The following is a 23,639-nucleotide window of genomic DNA, read 5'->3' as shown; positions in this document are numbered from 1 at the left end:
TGCAACTGGTCCACCTATATCCCTAGTTAAATGATTATTTTTTCCCTTCTCCTCCACAAATTATACCAACATCAACTACAACTTTGGTGTTGGGGTTAGGACGGAGTGTGGGGAAGTAGGGAGGGTAAGGGTAGGGATGGGAAGGGGAAACAAAGAGGAGGCAACAATGCTTGATAAGAAATCTACTCGTTATCTTGCCCATGTAATTGTAACTCTTCTGTATGGTATTCTCACAATTAAAAAAAAAGAAGAAAAAGTAAATGCCTTTTCCCCTAGATAAATTTAGTATGCTTATGTTAAAATTTTCAAAGAAATACTGTCTTCAAATGTTTTCTTTTCACTTCTTCACTGCTAATTAAAGTATATTTGTTGTTCTTTAAATGGTAACAAAAAAGTCATACTTTACCGTATATTGTCAGTGAAATCAGATGTGTCTGTGATTGCTTTTTAATTGGTTTCACGTATTTCCTTGGCTATTTTCATTATTGCCTTTGTTCAGTCTTCTAATCAGGAACGGGTTACATAAAAAGATTATCCTAAGGAATAGGATGTTAGCGAGGATAAAAAATTACATGTATAACTAAAGAGTTTCATCTCTTAAATATTGAAATGCTCAGAAGACATTTTGCTATTACTGGCGTGGTTAAGATGACTTCAATGTTTTAGATCTTAAGCGAAGTGAAAAGCATGTAAAATGTGACAGTTGTTCCAAACAATGATTTTGGCTGTTACATTCCTACTCCAATGAGATGAATGACTACTGTCAATGAAAACCTTGACAAGGTTGGAGGACATATCGATTTTAGCTTAGAAATATTAATGTTAGAAAGGCAAGGGAGATTCCTAAAACAGCAAGGCCTATCACTTAACAATTATACTTATGGCATATAAACATATAAATGTGAATTGAGTGAGAATTGTTTGATTTACACAATTCACTGACACCTAAAACCAGAAAACACATCTCTACATTTATATAAACTAGTATATCTAGTGAGGATTTAAATTTTTTTACAATATATATTTCAACATTCATGTCAAAATATGTTTATTTTTAATTGTTTAATTTTACTTTTTTTATTCATGGGGCTTGAAATCTGCGACTGGATGCTGTCCCTCAGCTTTTCAGCTCAAGGCTAGTGCTCTACCACTTAAGCCACTGTCAGTTTTTTGGTGTTTCATTGGAGAAAAGAGTCTCATGGACTTTCAAGCCTGGGCCTTTCTAGTTTTGAGCCTCTATTGTAGCTATGTTTACAAGCATTAGCCAATGGCCCCTAGCTACATAATTATTTTTTACATAGTTATGAATAATTTAGTGGTAGCCCATACATTTATATGTTGTGTAATGATCAAACTACATCATATCCATTAGTTGCTTTAAGTATCATTTCATTTTTAGGAGACTGCTCAAATACTTGTCTTTTTGCTGTGTTGAAATATCTATTCCTAACTATAATCACTTTGCTTATTGTGGTTATACAATTAATGTATTTATTTTATTCATTGAAGTCTGCTAATTAAGTTATAAAACATGAATGTAAAGTGAAAGATATTCATGGTCCAATACTTGTTTAAGAAAACAAGTATACCTTTTTTTTCAATTATATTTCCGTGGGAATGTGAAACATTAATTGGTTTAACAGTTAAAATTGATCTCAGTTACATTATAACAAGGTGATTCAAACTTGTTTTTGAAAATTACATACTTAACACAAATAAAATTCCACATTCTTCTACTACATAATTTAAATAACAGTAACACAAAGCTTGATGTTAGTGGCCTCCTGTGTAGAATCCTAGAAAATCAGGAGGATAAGACCTGAAGATTTTGGTTCAATGTCAGCCTAAACAGACAAAAATGTGAAAACATCTCCAATTATCCCGCAAGAAGAAGAATGTGAGGATATGGCTCAAAGAATAGAGTGTCATCATTCATTAGCAAAAAAATCTAAGGAGACCATGAAACACTGAGTTTAAGCCCCAGAAATGTGGCTCAGTGGTAGAGCACTTGCCTTGCATGCATGAAGCCCTGGGTTCTATTTCTCAACACCACATAAGCAGAAAGAAAAAAGCCAGAAGTGGCGATGTGGTTAAAGGGGTAGAGCTCTATCCTTGAGATGAAGAGATGAGGGACATGGTCCAGGCCCAGTACAAGCCCCACGATCGGACATGCCGCCAAATAAAAGTACTATGAACATCAGTAATGAAGCCAAAATAGTAGAAAAGATCATGAGAAATGTTTTGTAAATATATGGAAGATAAATTATTTCGCAGAATTTTCATTCAGCGGAGAGAAAAGTTAAAATTTCTTTTGTACAATCTCATGTATTGGTTTATGTTGAAACCTGGCTATTAGGTAACACACGAATGAGTAGATTGGATTAGCTGGCATACCAGAGATTGCCTGTGACTATGCACAATCCCATTCTGCAAAAATCTGAAATCGTGCTTCTTAATTTAAATGAAACATCATGTTAGAGACTCTTCAGTCCACATAGACAGAGGTCCTCATTTTGAGGCTTCAGACCAGTGCTTTTGTTCATAAACATGCCTGATTTACTGCCCTTCCCTTGTGTAACTATACCTTCCTTAGCTGGCACCTAGCAAGGCTTCGAGCTTCAGCCCCTGCCTTAATCTCTCCTTTCTCCTGCTTCAAATCATTTCACATGCTATCTATGTCTTACCATCAATTATTTTCTTACTATTCCCCGCCGGAAAACTCTTATGTTCATGTAAACCCACTATAAATATCATAGTTATAAAAGCGAGTAAAGTTTTAGCCTTGGCCGAGGCTCTCATGTGTAGGTTTGCTCCCTAGTAAGCCTGTGCTACACAAACACTTTATTTTCTCCATGGCTTTAGGTTCCTCAAAAGACTTCACTAAAAAGAACTCCCTTATGACCCAGCAATCCCACTTTTGGGCATTTACCCAAATGTTTACAAACAAGACCACACGAAAGCTACCAGCACAAGTATGTCTATTGCAGCATTATTAACCATAGCTAAGATCTAGAACCAACCCACATGCCCTTCAGTAGATGAATGGATCAAGAAAAATGTGGTATATATACATAATGGAATTCTATGTCTCTATCAGAAAGAATGACATTGTCCCATTTGTTAGGAAATGGAAAGACTTGAAAAAATTATATTATGTGAAGTAAGCCAAGCCCAAAGAAACATAAGTTTCTCATGATTTCCATTTTTTGCAATATGTGAAGTAAGCCAAGCCCAAAGAAACATAAGTTTCTCATGATTTCCATTTTTTGCAATATCTAGTATATGTATGAGTCAAGCAGAAAAGGTCAGATAAGGTGATGTCAGGAAAATTAACAGTAAGATAGGTATTTTAAATGTTTTTTTTCTTTCTTGAACTTGTTTCTAACGCAATTATATACATTATTTCTTGGTTGCTTTGTATGTCCCTCCCACACAGTATAACCCCTGCTTTCACTGTATTTGATGTCTGTATAATTTGTGGAGGGGAAGGGCATAAACAAGTCGTTTAAATAAGGATACAGGTGGACCTGTTGCAAAAATGACAAATACAAGTTGTCACGTCTAAAACAGTGGGGGTGGAGGGAGGATGGGAAAGGATGGGAAAGGTAAACAAAGGAGGAGGCTATAATGCTTGATAAGAAATGTACTCACTATCTTGCCCATGTAATTGTAACCCCTCTGAACAGTATTTTCACAATAAAAAAATAAAAAATAAAATTTAAAAAGAAAAAAAAAATAGAAATAATATAGGTGAGTAAAGTTAGAACAGGAGATGATCAAGTCAGCTCCCAGACCAACACAGATTTTTCAACAATATCATATAAGGGTATAATTTTTTTGGGAAGCATGTTTTACTTACAAAGTAGCTACTATATTTTAAATAGGAAAGTGAATGAATTTTTACTAAATTGGGAAGTTATTTCAAAAGTCATAATTTTTTGAATTATGTGAAAAAGGTTTCAGCACAGATTTGATCTATTCTGGACTTCTGTTGGTGAAGTTTCAAAACGAAAACTCAAGTAATTACATATAGAGAGACAAGAACCTACGTCAAGTAGTTATTCTGGAATTGCATGATGTCAAGAGAAGAGAACAGAGTGCAGAGCCAATGAACTTTTTATAGAGGATGCAGATTGTAAAAAATCTAGGGATGGCAGGCCACATAGTCTCTTACCTGCACCTCAGTCTCGAACATTGTTGTGCTAAAGCAGCTACAGACAACCTGAAAGAGGATAAAGTTAGGCATGGTAAAATGTAATAAAAGATACAGATTCCCTATAGTTTACGATAATTAGTACTTTCAGTTATTTGTCTATTTTTTCCATCACTTAAAACCGTAGAAAAATATTCTTAGCTCCAGATCAAAGCAGGATATAAAGATCATAGACTACTATTTGCAGATTCCTGATCAAGAAAATTAACCTCTGAATAAAAGAATCCAAACAGGAAAAGACAGTTGTTGTTTCTGAAAGAGGAAAAAGAATATTCAGAGCATTGCATAAAAAGTCATATAATTTGAGCAAATTATCTCTGACATTCATGGGAGCTGGCTGCCAAGACTTAAAATCAACACTGATTGAGATGTATAAGGTTTTATGAAACATAGCCTTTTTCATTATTATACAAGCAATAGAATTTAGAGTTGCTTAAAAAAAGAAGCCAAATCTTTCTACCCATGATTCTTACACTTGCCTAACCCTCCCAACGTAAAAAAGTTGATTTTATTGGTTCTACAAACCTAAGTTCTATTCTTGGCCCTCACATGATTGCCAGTTAACTATTTTTTTCCATCTCAGTTTGCTGTTCCATGAAATAAAAGTATCTTGGTGGATCAAGAAAGACGTGAGAGAGCAAGCCTTTATATGAAAGCAATTAGCAGAATATGCAGAATATGCATCTACTCAAATACCTTTTAAATTTCTTTCCACAAAATGAGTACAATTTGATGTTCTATGTGGATTTCTGATAGTTTTCAATGGAATTATCTGTTTTCTAATTTCAGATTTGGTGAAATACTATAGTCAATAGCACTATCAATGAGTATTTTCTGATAGAAGTATTGCTTGAGCTTTTATAAATATGCTTATATTGCATGGATTGTTGATGATCTGCAAATATGTCTGACAATTACTATGTATATCTCACGTGAATGCAAGGACTCTCTTTCCATCTGCTGGGTTTCATTCAGCATACCTTTTCTGGCCTCGGATTCTTCCAGATTTCTGTTTGTGGACTCCATGAATGCTCTATTAACTTGTATTTATTCCCATTCTACCTGAAAAATTCAATTATTCTTTGATTAGCCTTATCATGCTCATGAATTTTCCTATCAGACTCACGCCTTTTCCTATCACCTTTATACAGAGACTTTTGCAGGTGTTTAATCTTTTTATTTAGCATTTTTATTAGTTTTTAATCAGTGTTGTAGACCATTTGTGGAAGGCCCCTTGGATTATTAACTGCTCTATTGCCTAATTATCATGAGTGGGAGTTGAGATGCCTGGAGTTGCCATTTTTCTTGTGTTTCTCCACTTTTCCTTCCACTTTGGGTATTAAAGCAAAACCAATACCATTCAAGGACACTATTTTATGGCATTCGGTAATCAGAGTTCTCTAGTGGCACAGATTTTTTGAAACAGTCCAAACGAATACATGTATATTCAAGTTCAGTGGATACATCTAGTTCAACAACAAATAACTAGGGACTAAGAAAATCAAAGAAGGAGTCAGCAGACCAGAAATTAATAGGCTTAGGGAGAATTGTGTGAAGAAAATAAGATTAGACGTATGTGGAGATGGAATGGGAGAGAGGAACTATAACCAAGATATATGCAGAGAGAGCCAAAGAATAGAAGGAAAGAAGAGAGATACAGAGGAAGGAAAATGAAAAAAAAAATTAAAAATGAAACAAAAATTATATAAATTGTTAAACAATAGCAAGAAAGGAAAAAATATGAGTCCTTACCTTGTTCATGTAATTGTAACTAATCTGTGTTTTCACAATTAAAAAATCTTATTAATAAAAAAAAATCGACATTGGATCATAAAAATTATATAAGTATAAGGACATAATACTACAGTTAAAGGAGTCACGGCTGAGGGTTTGTGAATTGAATAATTGATATCTGAATTAAGCATGCATACACAATGAAGGAAATGGTCTTATATAAGATGTGTGTTTACTTGGGAATGAATACAGCAATTATGTAAAGCCAAAAAACAAAAAGTACCAATAGGAAATAAAGTAAAAAGAATTCAAAAGTTCAATGAAAATGATGAAAAAACTTGAAAGCAATTTAATTTTAAAAAATCACATAAACCTTTTTGGGGAGATATTGTGTCTCTAAGAGGTCATACGAGGTTTAGGATGTCACAATGTGCTTCTGATATAACAATGGCAATGTGATGTCTCAATGGGTTTGTCATGCCACAGTGATGATGCATTGACAATGTCTGTGAGGTCACAATGTATTTGTAGTATCAATAAATATATGAATTCACATAGGGATCATGATGTCTTAAAATACATGTGTTGTCACAACTGTGATGAAGTCCTATGAGGTTTGTGATATCACCATGTGATACAATGGTCATGAAATCTGGCAGTGTAATGTGAGTGTGGTCATGACATCTCAGTGGATTTCTGATATCGCATCAACAGCATGTCATAAAAGTTATGAGGAGAGACAGGTTTGTGATGTCAGAGTGTGTTAGTTTTAACACAATTGCACTGTGATATCACAATAGTTTTGATGTCACACTGCATTTCTGATATCAAAACACATGGCACATTTGAAATAGCATGAAATCCCAGAATAGGCATGCCCAATATGTCTATGGCATCATAATGACACTGTGGTATGAGAATGCAATGATGTCACAGTAATTTTTTGATGTCCCAATAAGCTGATTTTGTCATAACAAAAATGTGATTTTATACTGGTGATGATAACACAAATGGGTTGTGATGTTACCATGACATCTCAATTATTATTAGATCACAAAGAGGATAATGATAAAGATAGGGATTGTGATATCAAAAAGGCAATGTGTTTTTTCAAAGAACCTAACAGTTCATAGTAGGGTTTGCAATGTCACAATGTGATTGAGAAAGCACAATGGCAATGTGATTTCACAATGTGTTGAAATGTTACAGTGCTGATGCAATGGGGATATCAAAAAGAAATTGTGATGTGACAATGATTATGGGGACACAATGCGTTTCTGCTATCAATCCACATGGAAATGTGAAATGAAATGAAATCACAGAATATGAACTCACAATGTGTCTATCACAGCCCAACAAAAATATGATGTGATAATGCTGTCACAGTAGTTAAGTGATGTCACAATGACCTGTTGATAGCATATTAACAATTTGACGTCACTCTGGAGATGATTTCACAAAGGGTTTGTGATGATAACTTTAAAAATATGATCTTTTTTATTGTGAAAATACTGTACACAGGGTTTTCAATTACATGGGCCAGATAGTGAGTACATATCTTATCAAGCATTGTAGCCTTCTCCTTTGTTTACTCTTCCCAACCCTTCCCATCCTTCCTCTCCCCCCACCCACTCCTTCCCCCCACCAAGTTATAAAGTTTGTTTTTGACATGACAACTTGTACTCCTCATTGTTGCAACAGGTCCACCTGTATCCTTATTTAAACGACTTGTTTTGCCCCTTCCCCTCCACAAATTATATCGACATCAAATACAGTGAAAGCAAGGGTTATACTGTGGGGAAGGGACATACAAAGCAAAAAAGAAATAATCTTATAATTGCGTTAGAAACAAATGAATGAAAGAAAAATAACATTTAAAATACATATCTTAGGGTTAATTTTCCTAACATCACATTATCTGACCTTTCCTGCTTGACTCATACATGTACTAGATATTGCAAATAAGGGAAATCATGGTACTTATGTTTCTTTGGGCTTGGCTTACTTCACTTAAAATAATTTTTTCCAAGTCTTTCCATTTCCTAACAAATGGGGAAATGTCATTCTTTCGGATGGAGGCATAGAAATCCATTGTTTATATATACCACATTTTCTTGATCCATTCATCTACTAGGTTGGTTCCAGATCTTAATTATGGTAAATAATGCTGCAATAAACATAGTTGTGCTGGTAAATTTAGTGTGGTCTTGTTTGTAAACATTTGAGTAAATGCCCAAAAGTGGGACTGCTGGGTCTTAGTGGAGCTCTATGTGAAAGCTTTTGAGGAACCTCCAGACATCTTTCCAAAGTGTTTGAACAAGTTTACACTCCCACCAACAATGAAGTAAGGTTCCCTTCTGTCCACATCCCCTCCAGCATCTGTTGTTATTAGAGTTCTTGATTTTTGCCATCCTAACTGGGGTGTGGTGGTATCTCAATGCTGTTATGATTTGCATTTCTTTAATGGCTAGGGAGGTTGAGCCTTTCTTCATGTGTCTATTGGCCAGACTTCAGGACCAATGGAATAGAATTGAAAACCCAGAAATGAACCTACGGACCTATAGCCATCTAATATTCGATAAGGGAACTAAAAAAATAGAATTGAAGAAAGACACCCTCTTCAAAAAAAGGTTCTGGCAAAATTGGTTAACTACTTGTAGAAAACTAAAGCTAGATCCTTCTATACCACTATGCACCAGAATCAAAGACCTCGGAGTCAAAGCAGACACTCTGAAAACATTACAGGATGGAATAGGAGAAACCCTAGGTCTCCTTGGCGCCGGCCTAAATTTTCTTAATACAGACCTGGAAACACAACAAATCAAAGAAAGGTTGGACAAATGGGATTGCATGAAGTTGCAGAGCTTCTGCATGGCAAGGGACATAGCTAGCAAGATCAATAGAAAGCCCTAGGATTGGGACAAGATCTTAACTAGCCATACAATTGATAAAGGTCTCATATCTAAAATATACTTGGAACTCAAAAAATTAAATACCCCAACAACAAATCCTCAAAGAAAAAACTGCCCTATAAATAAGTGGGCTAATGATTTAAAGAGAAACTTCTCTAAAAATGTGATCTTAAGTCCAGTCAAAATGAAGATATGGATACAGAGACCATAAAGTCACAAAGACTATGTGTTTTTTCAAAAGTGCTAGGAGGTCAAAATAAGTTTGGTGTGTCACAATGTGATCATGATGTCAAAATGTCAGTGTGATTTCACAGTGGGTTTGTGAATGACGGTAGGCTCCCATTGGGTTAGTGATGTCTCCATGAGTTTGTAATATCACAATGATATTTCCAATATCAATATCACAAGCAATGTTATAACTGAAACATTATAAGGCGTAAAACAGATAATCTGATTATGATATCCTAAGATATCACAGTGATGGCTTCTCAAGGAAGAACCAGATGACCTCCAGAGCAGGTCAGAGATAACATGACAGATAAATTCTCTAGGAGGACCCCGATCACTTCCCAAGGAAGCCCAAATGACCTCTCGACGAGGTTCCAGATGGCATCTCAAGGAAGCCACAAATGACCTCCAGAAAAGGTCCGCAAAACAGGCTATCATCCTTACCAAGACTCAACACTAGAGGATTTCTATATAAGTCTCAACTTTGTTGGTCCTTGGTAAACAAACACTCAAGGGACACTTTCAGTTCTGAGGCCTGAGAAACTTAACTAAGAGGGTTTCCTTGAGTCCAACCCCACAGCCATCTCACTTGAGCCTCCAAAAATTATAACCTCTAAAGCACAAAACAGTGCATAAAGGCACATTTAAGAGAATAAACAAATTTATTTACACAAAAAGGGCCTGAGAATGCCTGATTGTGTGCTGGATATCCAGAGACAAAAGCAGCCTTGACCAACAAATCTCTAACTTCCAATGTGCAGCCCCACCCTTTGTTTATTGGTCTGCAAATCACCGCCCCCCACAATTAGGATCTCCAAATCTCCATACTTCAAAAGGCAAGGCTTTTTACTTTTCTCTTCCTCCCTCCCTCTCCTGACTTGTTCTTCATTCTAAGGTCTTTCCCTTTTTCATATCTACCACTTCCTTCTTCTCTTTAGGACTTTCCATATTTCACAGGATTGCCCTTCTGGCCCAGTGGCCAGTTGCCATTTTTGCCCTACGGCTTTCCTTCAATTCCTCTCCTCCCAGGTCTTTCCCCTCCTGGTGTCTCCCCATGTCCTTCCTTCCAGGTATTTCCCCGCATTTATTCCTATTCAGTTGCTCAGAACACATAGCCTGTACCCCTACCCAACAACAACCAGTCTCCTTTCTAAGGTATTTCAATGGTCACTTCCCAAACTGCCCACTGCCCACTCACTACTTGATTGTGAAACATGTGGAGCTTGATATCCCACCCCCTCCAGCAGAATGCCCATCTACCTGTAGCAACATGTCCTGCCCCCTCCAGACAGCTAGAGCAAAGTGCCATGATGATTTTCAGTTTCTGCAGATTTAGATACTCCCTTGGTTATCATGGTGTCCTCGTTTTGAACTAGAATGTATTGAATTTGGACGTGTCATTGTGATATTACAAACGTCATAAAAAGTTTGTAATAGCACTAGTTGTGACTAACCCATTAACACCTCACCAAAACTGACCTCATAAACCCATTTTGAAATCACATTGCCTTTGGGACACCACAACTAAATTGTGACACTCCAAACTTTATATGACCTCTGAGCAACTTTGAACAAACACACCTTCTTTGTGATATCTTAGTAACTTTGTTTACCCATATATTCATCGTGATCTAAGGACATGCCATTGTAATATCATAAATCTTTTGTGACATCATTATCAGTGCCAAATTGCATTGTCATTATGACATCATCAACTCATTGTAATATCGTCAAACTCTAATGAGATCATACCATTATGACATCTAGTTGTCATTGTAAGACCATAGACTAATTATGAATACCTATTCAATAATTTCATTCTGTTTTAAATGTAATGCAGATTGGTTGATATTAGAAACCAACTGTAACCTCATAACCATTGTGACATCAAAATCTCTTTGTGATATTACAAGCCATTGTGATATCACTAACACACTGTGATGTCATAAACCTGTCCTGTCCCAATATTTTTGTTGAAATGGTTCCATTATGATATCTTAGGCCTTTGTGAGCTCATAATCTATTTTCAGCCTCATAATATTTCTGATATATGTGATTTCAGAAATCCACTGTAACATGCCCACTGTGACTCCACACTGTCAGACATCATCACTGTGCAACCTAGTGCATCACACACTTGTTAGGACTTCATCACATTTGTAACAAAACATGTCTTTAGAGCCATCAGAGTCCATTTTTGAGCCCATATACTAATTGTGAATTAATGAAAATTGAGATCCAGAATGCCATTGTGACATCAACACATTGTTACTTCATAAACCTATTGTAACTTCATCACCATTAGGGCATTGCCAACTCATTGTGACATAAAAACGTTATTATGAAATGGTATTTTGACAACTTTCCATCATCATATCACTGTCCCTTTGTGATTTCATGAATTATGACCTTATAATCTTTTAGAAAATTCGCCATTAGAACTTTACAGTCCTTCTTTGAACTTGTATCCTCATAGCAATTGAATTTGGACATGGAATTGTGATATTTCAAAGTTATTTGTGACATCACAAACGCATTGTGACATCAGGTTGTTGTTATGACATCATGATCCCATTGTGATATCCTAAATCTATTATGACCTATTAGCACCTGTAAATACACAAATATCCGAAGATATTGTTGAGACAGCAGGATGGGAAAGCCCTGGGAGGAAAGAGAGTTGAGAGAGAGTAGGAAGGGAAGCATGACAATTGGCCACTAGGGTAGAACAGGTCAATCGTGTGGAGGGTAGAGGGGCCTGAAGAGAAGGAAGTGGTGGAAGGGGAAAGGAGAAGAACCTGGAAGATAGGAAAGGTGTGTAGAAAAGGTGGGAGGAAGGGAAAAGAAAAAAGCCTTGCCCTTTGAAGTTTGGAGCTTTGGAGATTTTAATTTGGGCGGTTCTTGTTTTGAAGACCAATTAATAAAGAGCTTCCCATTGGTGGTCTGAGGTGGTCGCAGCTGCTCATGTCTCTGGGTATCTAGTCCAGTACAAGGTAGCTGCAGGTCCTATTCTATTGTAAATAAATTTGTTATCTTAAAGGTGTCTGCAAGGATTGTCTTGATTTTATGGGTCATAACATACAAGTACATATGGAACTTAAAGTCCCAAAGCCTATGAATTTTCTAAAGTGTTGTAAAGTCATAATGTTTGTGAAAACCCAATGGAACAGAAATATCACAATGGCAATATGATGTGTCATGATTATGTAATGTCACAATTATTTGTTGATGTCATAATGTTGAAGATGTCACAAGAATTTTGTGATGTCCCTATGAGTTGTCAACTGCCAATGTTTATATGAGATCAGAAAGGATTTGTGAGGTCTCCAAAGGCATGTGTTGGCAGGAATGTGATGAATTCCTAACAAGCTTATGATGGTCAACATGAGGCAAATTGGTCATGACCTCTGACAACGTTATGTCACAATTTTCATGATGTCACAGAGTTTTTACAGTATCACATGTCATAAATATTATGTGCTTGAAAACAGAATATGAGCTCACAAAGGGCCTAAGTATCACACTGGCAGCATTTCAAAAGTTATGATGAGGGGACAAGCTTGTGATGCCATACTGGTGATGAGGTCACTATAGGTTTCTGATGTTGCAATGGAAGGTGTGTTGTCCTTAATCCACAATGAGGAAATAAGTAAATAAAGGGACTTTGATGTCACAAAGGAGGCCTTGTGTTTTTTTCAATGGTTCTGAGAGGTCTTAAAGGTTGGGATGTCTCAATGTGATAATCATGTCACAATTACAATATGATGTCAAAATGTTTTTGTGATGTCACAGTGGTTATGACATCAACAATAGGATAATGATGTGACCACACTTGTAATATTTCAATCACAGGTCTGATTTCAATTGCTACTATTTTACAATGATTATCTGCTTCCAAGGAAGGAGTTAGAAGTCCCAAAGTACATCAGTTTTCTAACATGTGATGGAGTTAAAATAGGTTTGTGAAAACAAAATGGGGCAATGATATCACAATAAAATGTGATGTCACCATACCATGACATATTGTTTTGATGTCATAAATAGTTGTTGATGCCATAATTGTGATGAGGTCACAGCAGGTTTCTGAGGTCACAATGGGATGCTGAAATCAAAATGTCATGCTAGATCTCTAATGTCATTTATTCTAAATAAATACATAAGTTCAAAAAGGGATTGGGATATCTCCAAATGCAGGTCTCAACACAAATGCGATAAAGTCCAAAGAGGTTTGTGATGGCGCTATGTGACACAATGTTCATGACATCTGGCAGTGTGATGTTAGAAGTCATGGTGTCACAGTCGTTTTCTATGACATGTCACACATGAAATGTTAGGAAGTCGAAAACAGATAATGAGCTTACAAATGGCCTAAGATATCACAAAGGTAACATTTTACCAAAATTATGAGAACAGGAGTTTGTGATGTCACAATGGATTATTGATACCACAATGGTTATGCAGTCACAATGGGTTTCTGATAACAAGACACATGTCACATTTGAAATAATAGGATTTCATATGATACACATCCATATTGGATGTATGATGTAACAATGCATATGTAATATCATAATGCTATCATGAAATTGTAGTATTGTGAGGTCAAAATGAGCTGATGGTGTCATACCAGGAATGTGATGTCCAAATATTGATGATGTAACAAGGGGTTTGTGATATTACCCTGGCATATCTGATCTCAATTGTCACTAGTTCACAATGACAAGGAGGACTTATGTTTATTCCAAGGAGCTAAGAAATATTCATATGCTAAGAAGTAATCATGACATGATATTGTGACATCACATTGTCAGGGTGATATTACTGTCCCATGGGGTTTTCACAAACCTATAATCATCACAATGTGATCATGATTTCAAAATGGCAATGTAACATCATAATGGGTTTGTTATATGAGCGGGGTGATTAGGTCAAATTGTGTTTGCATTTTAAAAAAGTGAGATTGACATAACACAAGTACTTCTTCAATTTTATTTGCTCCTAGTACAGGAGTACAGGAGTTCAAGGAAAGAGCTGGGAGTCCCAAAGGCCAGGAATTTTTAAAATATTATGAGAACATAGTAGGTTTGTGAAAACACAATGGGCAGATATAACATAATGGCAACGTGATGTAAAAATATGATATAATAATGTTTTAATGTCACAATTAGTTGGTGGTGTCACAAGCATGTTGAAATCACAATACATATGTGAAGCCACAATTGGTTGGTGATGTCACAATGGAATGCCAAAACTCAATTGTCATTAATGCACAAATGTTTACAAAAGGGCTGTGATGTCTCCAAAGTCATGGGTTGTAAGCAATGTTATGAAGTTCTAACTTATTTCATTATATACTTCATTGTAAAGATATTGTCCACAGATATTTATTTATTTTTACTTTGAAAATTCTGTACACAGGAATTACAATTACATGGGCAAGGTAATGAGTACCTTTCTTATCAAGCATTGTTGCTTCCTCCTTTGTTTCAACTTCCCATCCCTTCCCATTTCTTATCCCCACTCCCTGACTCTGCTCGCCTGCCTCGCTTACCCCTTCCCAATCCCCCACCCGCACCCCCAAGCCTGTCCAAAGTCGTAAAGTTCATTTTCGACATAACATCTTGCATATCTCATTGCAATGTTTCCACCTGTATTCCTATTTAAACATTTTTTTTTCTTTCTCCTCCACAAAGTATACCAACAGCAAATACAATGAAAACAGGGGTGATGTTATGGAGGAGGGACATACAAAGCAAAAAAAAAAATCATCTTATAAATGTGTTAGAAACAATCGCAAAAAAGAAAAAAAACCGTTTGGGTCCCTATCTTGCACTTCATTTCACCTATCATCAACTTATTTGACCGTTTCTGTTTCTCTTAGAAATATACTAGTTATTGCACGTAAGGGAAACCATGGGACCTATATTTTTTGGCCCTGGCTTACATTACTTTATATAATTTATTCTAAGTCTTTTTATTTCCTAACAAATGTGGCATTGACATTCTTTCTAGACCCCAAAAAACAATAAACCAAAGATGTTTGAGTTACATGAGTAAAATAATGAGTACACTATTAAGAATTATTACGATAATATAAAATATATACATATGTACCTATATATTATATATATAATATATGTAAACCTATATAATAAATATTCTATAAAATATATCTATATGCATATATATAGGTATATACATGTAGGTACCTATATAATAAAAATAATATAGTTATATATAAAATATATTATATATAATTCATTAATATGTAATGTCAATTATGAAATATTTAAAATATATAACACGTATATATAGATATATACATAATATGAATACATATAATATGTATATATACATATATTACATATGTCATATATAATATATAGGTATATATACAGACATATACATATAATATTTAGGTATATATGTTAATATAAAGGAATATATACAGATATATACCTATAAAATTTAGGTATATAAATATAGGCAGATATATATACATAGGTATATATATTTTATATAAATATACAGAATATATTACATATTATATATTAAATAAAATATATATCATCTAAGTATATAATTATATGACATATTTATATATAATATATATACAAATACATATTATATATAATATATATGCTTATGTATTATATGTATATATCTATATATACCTATATATTATATTACGTATTACATATTATATATTACATATATTTATATCTATAAATATGTATATATAGAAATGATAGTATGTTTATTATGTATTTTATATAATATATTTGATATATTTTATGTCATATTATCATTTATAATTATATAAGATGTACTACATATTTTATATATAAATATATGTATATATTCAAATATTGTATATATTATATATACAAATATATAGAAGTGTATATTATATACACTATATATGCATATACAATACATATACAATATATACAATATATGAATATATATACACATCTACTATATGAATAATGTATTCAATATACATATATATGCATCTATATACATACATATACATATATACATATATAAATATGTGTTTATATATATATATAAACACGTATATATATATATATATGCATATATATATATATGCATGTTTACACATTTGAAATATATATTCAATAAAATATATTCTCCCTCTCTCTATCTATCTAGCACACTTTTTTGATCAGTTCATCTACTGAGGTTTTGGGGATGAATAATGCTGTGATAAACATTCTTATGCTGATAGCTGTTTTATGGCCTTGTTTGTGTTCATTTGTGCCAATGGCCAAACATGGGATTTCTAGATGATGTTTGAGCTCTATGCATTGTCCTTTGAGTAGCTTCCATACTCCTTTCAAAGGTAGTTGAACAAGTTAATGCTCCCACCAAAAATGAAATAAGGTATACATTTGACCACATCCATTCCAGGATCTTTGATTAGATTTCTTGATCATAGGTGATGTGGAATCTCAATGTTGTGTTGATTTGCATGTCTTTTGTGGCTAGAGAATTTGAGCATTTCTTCACGTGTCTGTTGGCCATGTTTTGTTTTTTTTTTTTTTTTTTATTGTAAGAATACTGTATATATCTTAGCTATGGTAAATAATGCTGCAGTAAACATAGTTGTGATGGTAGATTTACTATTGTCTTGATTGTGATCATTTGGCTAAATGCCCAAAAGTGGGATTGCTGGGTCATAGAGGAGTTCTATGTGGAGTCTTTTGAGGAACCTCCATACTGTATTCTAAAGTAGATGATCCTCATTAGAAGAATGGATCAAGAAAATGTGGTATATATATATATACAATGGAATTCAATTCTTCCATCAGAAAAAATGACATTGCTCCATTTGCTAGAAATGCAAAGACTTGGAAAAAAATTATATTAAGTGAAGTAAGGCAGGCACAAAGAAAAATAGATTCAAAAAAATAAAAGAAAAATAGGTCCCATTGTTTCCCACATTTGTAGTACGTAGTATGTCTGAAACAAGCAGATATGTTAAGACAAGTTGATGTTAGGCGAAATGAACTCCAAGATAAGGACCTAAATGTTTTTTTTCTTTCTTGCTATTGTTTCTAACATATTTTATAGATATTTTTTGTTGTTTTGTTGGACTCTTGAAGACGGTATCACCCCTGTTTTCACTGTATTTGATGTTAGTATAATTTGTGGAGGGGAAGGGAAAAACAAATTGTTTAAATTGGACTACACGTGGACCCATTGCAACAACGAGATGTACAAGATATGTCGAAAAACGAAGTTTTTAACTTTGTCAGAGGGGTATGCAGGGTGAATGAGTTTTGTGGGAGGAAATGGGAAGGGATAGGAAGGGGAAACAAAGAAGGATGCAACAATGCTTAAGTAGAAATGCACTCATTTCATTGCCCATGTAATTGTAAACCTTTTGTACGTTATTTTCACAATAAAGAAAGAATACTGTACAGAGGGGTAACAGTTACCTGAGCAAGGTAATGAGTATATTTCCTATCAAACATTGCCTCTTCCTTTGTTTTCCTCCTACCATCCCTTCCGCCTCCACAACTACATTCTCCCCCGACCACACACCTATTGTAAAGTTCCTTTTTCAACAAAGTGCCTTGTAGATGTCATTGTTACAATGGGCAACTGTATCCCTATATAAACTATTTTTCTCTCCCCAAATTAGTGAAGATGCAGGGCACCGACATTATATACAGTGAAAACAGGGGTTATACTGTAGGGGAGGAACATACAAAGAAAAAAAAAAGAAAAAAAAAGAAAGAAACAATTTATTTGCTATAACTGGTATATGTCTGAGCAAGCAGAAAAAGTCAAATGCTATGTACATATTGACCAGATAAGATGATTTTAAGTGAAATCAACACCAAGGTAGCGAAACAAGTGGTTTTTTTCTTACTTGTTATAGTTTCTCTGCAAGTCTTTAACCCATTTATTAGTGGGGCGGCTGTTTCTTTGAGAATTTGTTGGTGTTGGGTTCAATTTTGTGAGTTCTAATTATATTTTAGGTAAGAGATCCTTGTCTGTTGGATGGGTAATGAAGATTTGTTCACAATCTCTGGGCTTTCCTTTGATTTTGGTAGCTATGTACTTTCCCCTGCAGAAGTATGCTGTTGCACGAAATCCCTTTTGTCCAACCTTTTCTTTGAGTGTTTGTGTTTCTGGGTCTTTCTTCAGAAAAATTTGTCCATTGTCAAGGAACCCTAGAATAACTCCTATTCCTTCCTCTAATGTTTTCATGTGTCTGCTTTCATGGTGAAGTCTTTGATCCATTTGGAGTTGATTCTGGTACAGGGTGATATATGAGAATTTAGGTTCAGTTTTTTTGTTTACTAAATTTGGAAAGCAGCATTTACAGAAGAGACTGTCTTTCATCCATTCCATCGTTTTAGCTCCCTAATATATGTTTAGGCAGCTACTGGTCTGGGGGTTCATTTCTGGGTCTTCAGTTCAATACCATTGTACCTCAGGTCTATTCTTGTGCCAGGAAAAAAGCTGCTTTGATTGGAATTTGAAACTTTGTATTGATATTCTCCCAGCACTGTTATTTCTGCAAAAGATTGCTTTTGTTATTCAGTGTTCCATGTGAATTTGGGGATTGCTTCTTCTATTTCATTGATGAATGATGTGGAAATATTGATAGGCCTTAAATTTGTAGATAGCCCTTGGCAGAATTGTCAAATTATTGGTTTTCAAATCTCTCCACTTTGTTGGTATATGGACTCAGCAACACACTTGCATCTGAGTACTACCTTTGCTGTGTCCCAGAGGAGCTGGTAATTTGTGTGTTCATTTTTGTTAAATATCATGAGCATTTAAATGTCCATTATAATGTGTTCCATGACCGACTGGTGGTTCAAGAAGGTGTTGTTCAGCCTTCATGTGTTACAGGATTTTCTTGGGTGGCTTTTGGTGTTGAATTCTCCTTTTATTCCATTGTGGTTTGAGAGAATGCAGGGGATAATTTCAATCTCTCTGAATTTGGACAAATTTTCTTTGTAACCTAAAATATGATCTATTTGGGAGAATGTTCCATGAGCTGCTGAGAAGAATAAGTATTCAGATGCTGATGGGTGTTATATTCTGTACATGTCTGTTAAGTCTAGTTGAGCTATGCAGTTCTTTATATCTGAGGTTTCTCTCTTGAGTTTTGCTGTGTTGTTTTATCCAGCTAGGATAGTGGTGATTTAAAGTCCCCAATAATTAATGTCTTTCAATTTATATGAGATTTTAGGGCAAGTAGTGTTCCTTGGATTAATTTGGGTCCTCTGTTTTTTGGTGAACAGATATTTCAAATTGTAATATACTTCTGAAGGAGAGATCCCTTAATGAATATGTAATGATATTCTTTATCTATTCTTGCTAATTTTAACTTGAAGTCCCTTGTACCTGACATTTGGATTTCAACTCCCACCTGTTTATGGTGGCTGAATTCTGGGCCTTGGCACTGTCTCTCAGCAATTCAGCTCAAGGCTAGTGCTCTACCACTTGAGCCACAGGGCCCCTTCCAGTATTTTTCTTTTTGTTTATGTGGTGCTAGGGAATCAAACCCAGAGCCTGAGCCACTTTTACTTTCATTGACTCTGCTGAGAATTCTGAAATTATTCTGATTGGTTTCCCTTTATAGGTGATTAATTTTTCTCCCTGAAAGCTTTAATCAGCCTTTCCTTTGTCTCAATTCATCCTGTGTGGATTACAATGTAACAGAGGGATGTTCAATTCTGGTCTGTTCTATCTGGTGTTCTAAAGTCTTCTTGTGTTTAATGGACCTATCATTTTGCATGTTTGGGAAGTTCTCTGCTAGGATCCTGTTAAATAAATGTCCTAGATGTTTCACTTCTCTTAGCCTTCCTCTACAACCATTAGCTTTAAATTAGGCCTTTTAGTGGTCTCTTCTAACTATTGAATAGATCTATCATATTTCTTAGATTTGTACTTTTTTTTATAGTGTCAAGGCTGTCTTCAGTCCCAGAGAATGAATCCCCTTCACAGACTAACCTACTCTCTAGGCTTTTTTTATTGAATTCTTATTTCCTTTTCTTCTAATTGGTCAGATTTGATGGCTTCAGATTCTTTGTTGGAGCTTTGTTTTACGTCTTGTATGGACTTCTTTATCTTCTTAATATTGTTTTCAGTATGTACTCTAAAATCTCTTGATTGGTTATAAGTTAATTGGACAAACTTTCCTTTCATTGGGCTTCACCCAGCATTTCCTTTGTAGCCTCTAGGGATTGCCCAAACTTTCTGTTTATGGATTCCATTAATGCATCTATTAATCATTTTTTTTCTTATCTTGCTCATGCAATTCCTCAATTACTCTTTGATCAGCCTCTCAGGCTCATTAACTCTTGTATTATTCTTTCCTTGGCCTCATCATGCTCTTGCATTTTCCTATCACGTTCATCTAGAGTCTTTTGCAGGCTTTCAAACTTTTCATTCAACATATGTATCAGTAGTGTTTGTAGAGGATTTGGGGAATTCTTCTCTGGATTATTATATTTATTTATTAAATTATTTTTATTGTGAAAATATTATACAGAGTGGTTAAAATTACATAAGCAATTAATGATTATATTTCTTATCACTCATTATTGCCTCCTCCTTTGTTTCATCTTCCCATATTTTCCTATCCCACCACCACTTCTGCACTAATGTTTTAAAATTCGTTTTTCAACATTAGGTCTTGTACATCTCATTGTTGCAATGGGTCCACCTGTATCCCTGTTTAAACAATTGGTTTTTCCCTTCCCCTGAACAAATACAATGAAAACAGGGGTTTTTCAATGAGGGCAGCATGCAAATCAACAAAAAAATCATAAATATATTAGAAAAAATATTTGAGAGCTTGACTTGTAAATTTGTTCAACCAATTTGGAAAGTAGTACTGGATGTTCCACAAAAGCCTCCATATAGACCTCCCCTTGACCCAGCAATCCCACTTTTGGGCATTTACCTGAAGAATCACAAACAAGACCAAGACCATATTAAAGTTACTAGCACAACTATTTTTATTACAGCATTATTTATGATAACTACGATATAGAACCACCTCAGATGCCCCTTAATAGATGAATGGATCAAGAAAATGTGAAATATAGACACAATGGAATTCTCTGCCTTCCTCAGAAAGAATGTCATTGCCCCATTTGTTAGGAAATAGAAGAACTTGGAAAAAATTATATTAAGTGAAGCAAGCCAGGCTCAAAGAAAAATAAGTCTCATGGTTTTCCTTATTTGCATTAACTAGTATACTTCTGAAACAAGCTGAAACGGTCAGATAAGTTGATGTTAGGCGATATGAACCCCAATATAAGGACTCCCACTCATTGTTAGTGGGAGTAGAGATACCTGGCCATACCATTTTTCTTGTCTTTCTCCACCGTGTTCTGCCAAATTTTGTATGAAGGCAAACCAATACTGTGCTAGCACACTGCTTTAGGAAATCATCAAACTAAGCTCTATAGTTGCACAAATTGTTTAACACAGTCAAAATAAGGACATATACAATCCAGTTCATTAGATACAATCTAGTTCCCAACAAACAACTAGGGATACAAAGACTAAGAAAATCAAAGAAGAAGTCAGAGGACCAGAAATTATTAAATTCAGGGAGAATTGTGAGGAGAAAATAAAATTAGAGACATATGGGGATGGAAAGGGAGAAAGAAAACACAATACCTAAATGCTGAGAGAGGTAATGGATAGAAGTAAAGGAGAAGGGAGATACAGGAAAAGGAAAAAGGAAAAAGGAAACATTTTAAAATGAAACACTTAAAATGTATAAAGGAATAGTTCAACTGAGGGAGTTAATGAATGTTTGTGAATTAAGTAATCAATACATTAATTAGTATGTGCACAATTAAGAATAAGGTCAAATAATTGCATATGGATATATATCTGAAAATGAATTGAACAGCTATTAAATATAGCAAAGGAAGCACAAAAGTACCAAGATAAAAAAATAAAAACAATAAAAAACTAGAAATGATGAAAAATTAGAAAACAATTTTTTAAAAATTCTAAAAATAGATGGACAAAAGTGTTCTTCCATTTTTTTTGGGGGGGGGCAGGATATTCTATCTCCCCTGAGACCTTAACCAGTTTATTGGTGCTCTGGTTTGCTTACAGTTTTTTATTTTCCTGAGGCTTCATTGATTTCTTAAATCAGTTTGTTTCAGTAGGCAAAACAAACTCTTCCTTACTAGAGATTTTATAACACCTTCCCAGGTTAGTGCAATGGAATGGTGATTTCCTTTGAGTATCACAAAAGAGAGAGATGGCTGTTTCTTCTAGCTTGGGGTTGCTCTGATGGCGCTAGGCTCAGGGTAATTGTTGAGGCCTGTCAGAATGTATAGTTTTTCCCTGAGGGCTAGCTCCTGAGACACTCATAGAGCCCAGCCTGGAGCCATTGTCAGGATTTTTATTTAGACTTTCCAATTTTTTTTTCTTTTACTCTCAGGCATCTAGGTCTACTTACTGTGCTACATTGTGGTGGGATAGCCTCTTATCCAGTGATGAAAGTCAGTCATCTACGGGCAGAGATTCCTCTGCCTGGAAAGTATATCTTTCTCCTTGCCTGGATCTGAATTTGACATGTCAGTTTCCTTTGATCTGTTAAATGGCTCATACTGGTTTCTTCAAAGGTCTTAGTATCGGGTGTTCTGCCATGTCCTTGTCAGTATCAATGGTGGATTTCTCCTCCTGTGGTTGGGGAGTATCTACTTTCTCACTCTTGCTCTGTGGAAAGGATTAAGAAAGTCTTCCTTGTGTGGTACTCACATCTTTCCATGGGTTTCCAGGCCATCTATGTTCTGCAAATGTCTGTGGTGAGCAGGATGAAGATGTTTGCTCCTTGTCAGTTTTTGCTGGTGGTGACTATAATCTGCACACACACCACTTCTGGTGACTGTGTTCTGGGCTGTATTTGTTGATGAGGTGGCAATGGTAGCAGCTGCTGTAGCTACTGCTAAGGACAATTTTGAGAGCTCAGGTCTGTCTCCATAACCAAGCTGCGTGTATTTTTCACATCTGACCAAGCTCTCTTTAATATTATGGTACATCACGTGAGTGTAAAGTCTTGGACTTTGCATTGAAACAATAAAACTTTTTTCTATGAGAGATGTTGATTAAAACTATTAGGACCACTAAGCACTTCTAAAAAACACATGTCCTTTATGACACAATAGTCTCTAGTATACCCATATATTCATTGTGAATTACAGACAATTGAGATTCAACCAGCCATTATAACATCAAAATCTTTTGTGACAACAACTGTCTCACATTGTCCTTATGATAGCATCAGATCATTGTGATATCACAAAACTTACAATCATATCACACCCTATGACATCTTAATGCATTGTGACATCATAGCCACATTGTATATGCCTATTCTGCATGACATAATGATATCTAAGCTGGTTCAGACCTAAGTAGGTCGGTGCAGAGTTCAGATCATCACGAAATTCCCAGTCCAAATGTGGCATGTGTGTTAACAGAAACCCATTGTGAACTAATCACCATTGTGACATCACATGGGCATAATG

The 23,639-nt window shown here is 35.1% G+C and overlaps 1 pseudogene; it reads right to left on the bottom strand.

The window, feature by feature from the left end:
* The window catches only part of LOC122099790, a 55,443-nt pseudogene extending 32,293 nt beyond the window's left edge, over nt 1-23,150 (bottom strand).
* Between the last annotated feature and the right edge of the window lie 489 nt (nt 23,151-23,639).

The sequence above is a fragment of the Dipodomys spectabilis genome, unplaced genomic scaffold, assembly GCF_019054845.1.
Source record: "Dipodomys spectabilis isolate Male_0828 unplaced genomic scaffold, ASM1905484v1 ptg000533l, whole genome shotgun sequence".
In the NCBI taxonomy this organism is placed as follows: domain Eukaryota; kingdom Metazoa; phylum Chordata; class Mammalia; order Rodentia; family Heteromyidae; genus Dipodomys; species Dipodomys spectabilis.
Note: the sequence above shows the minus strand (reverse complement) of the source record. Positions and strands in the feature narration are given on the sequence as shown.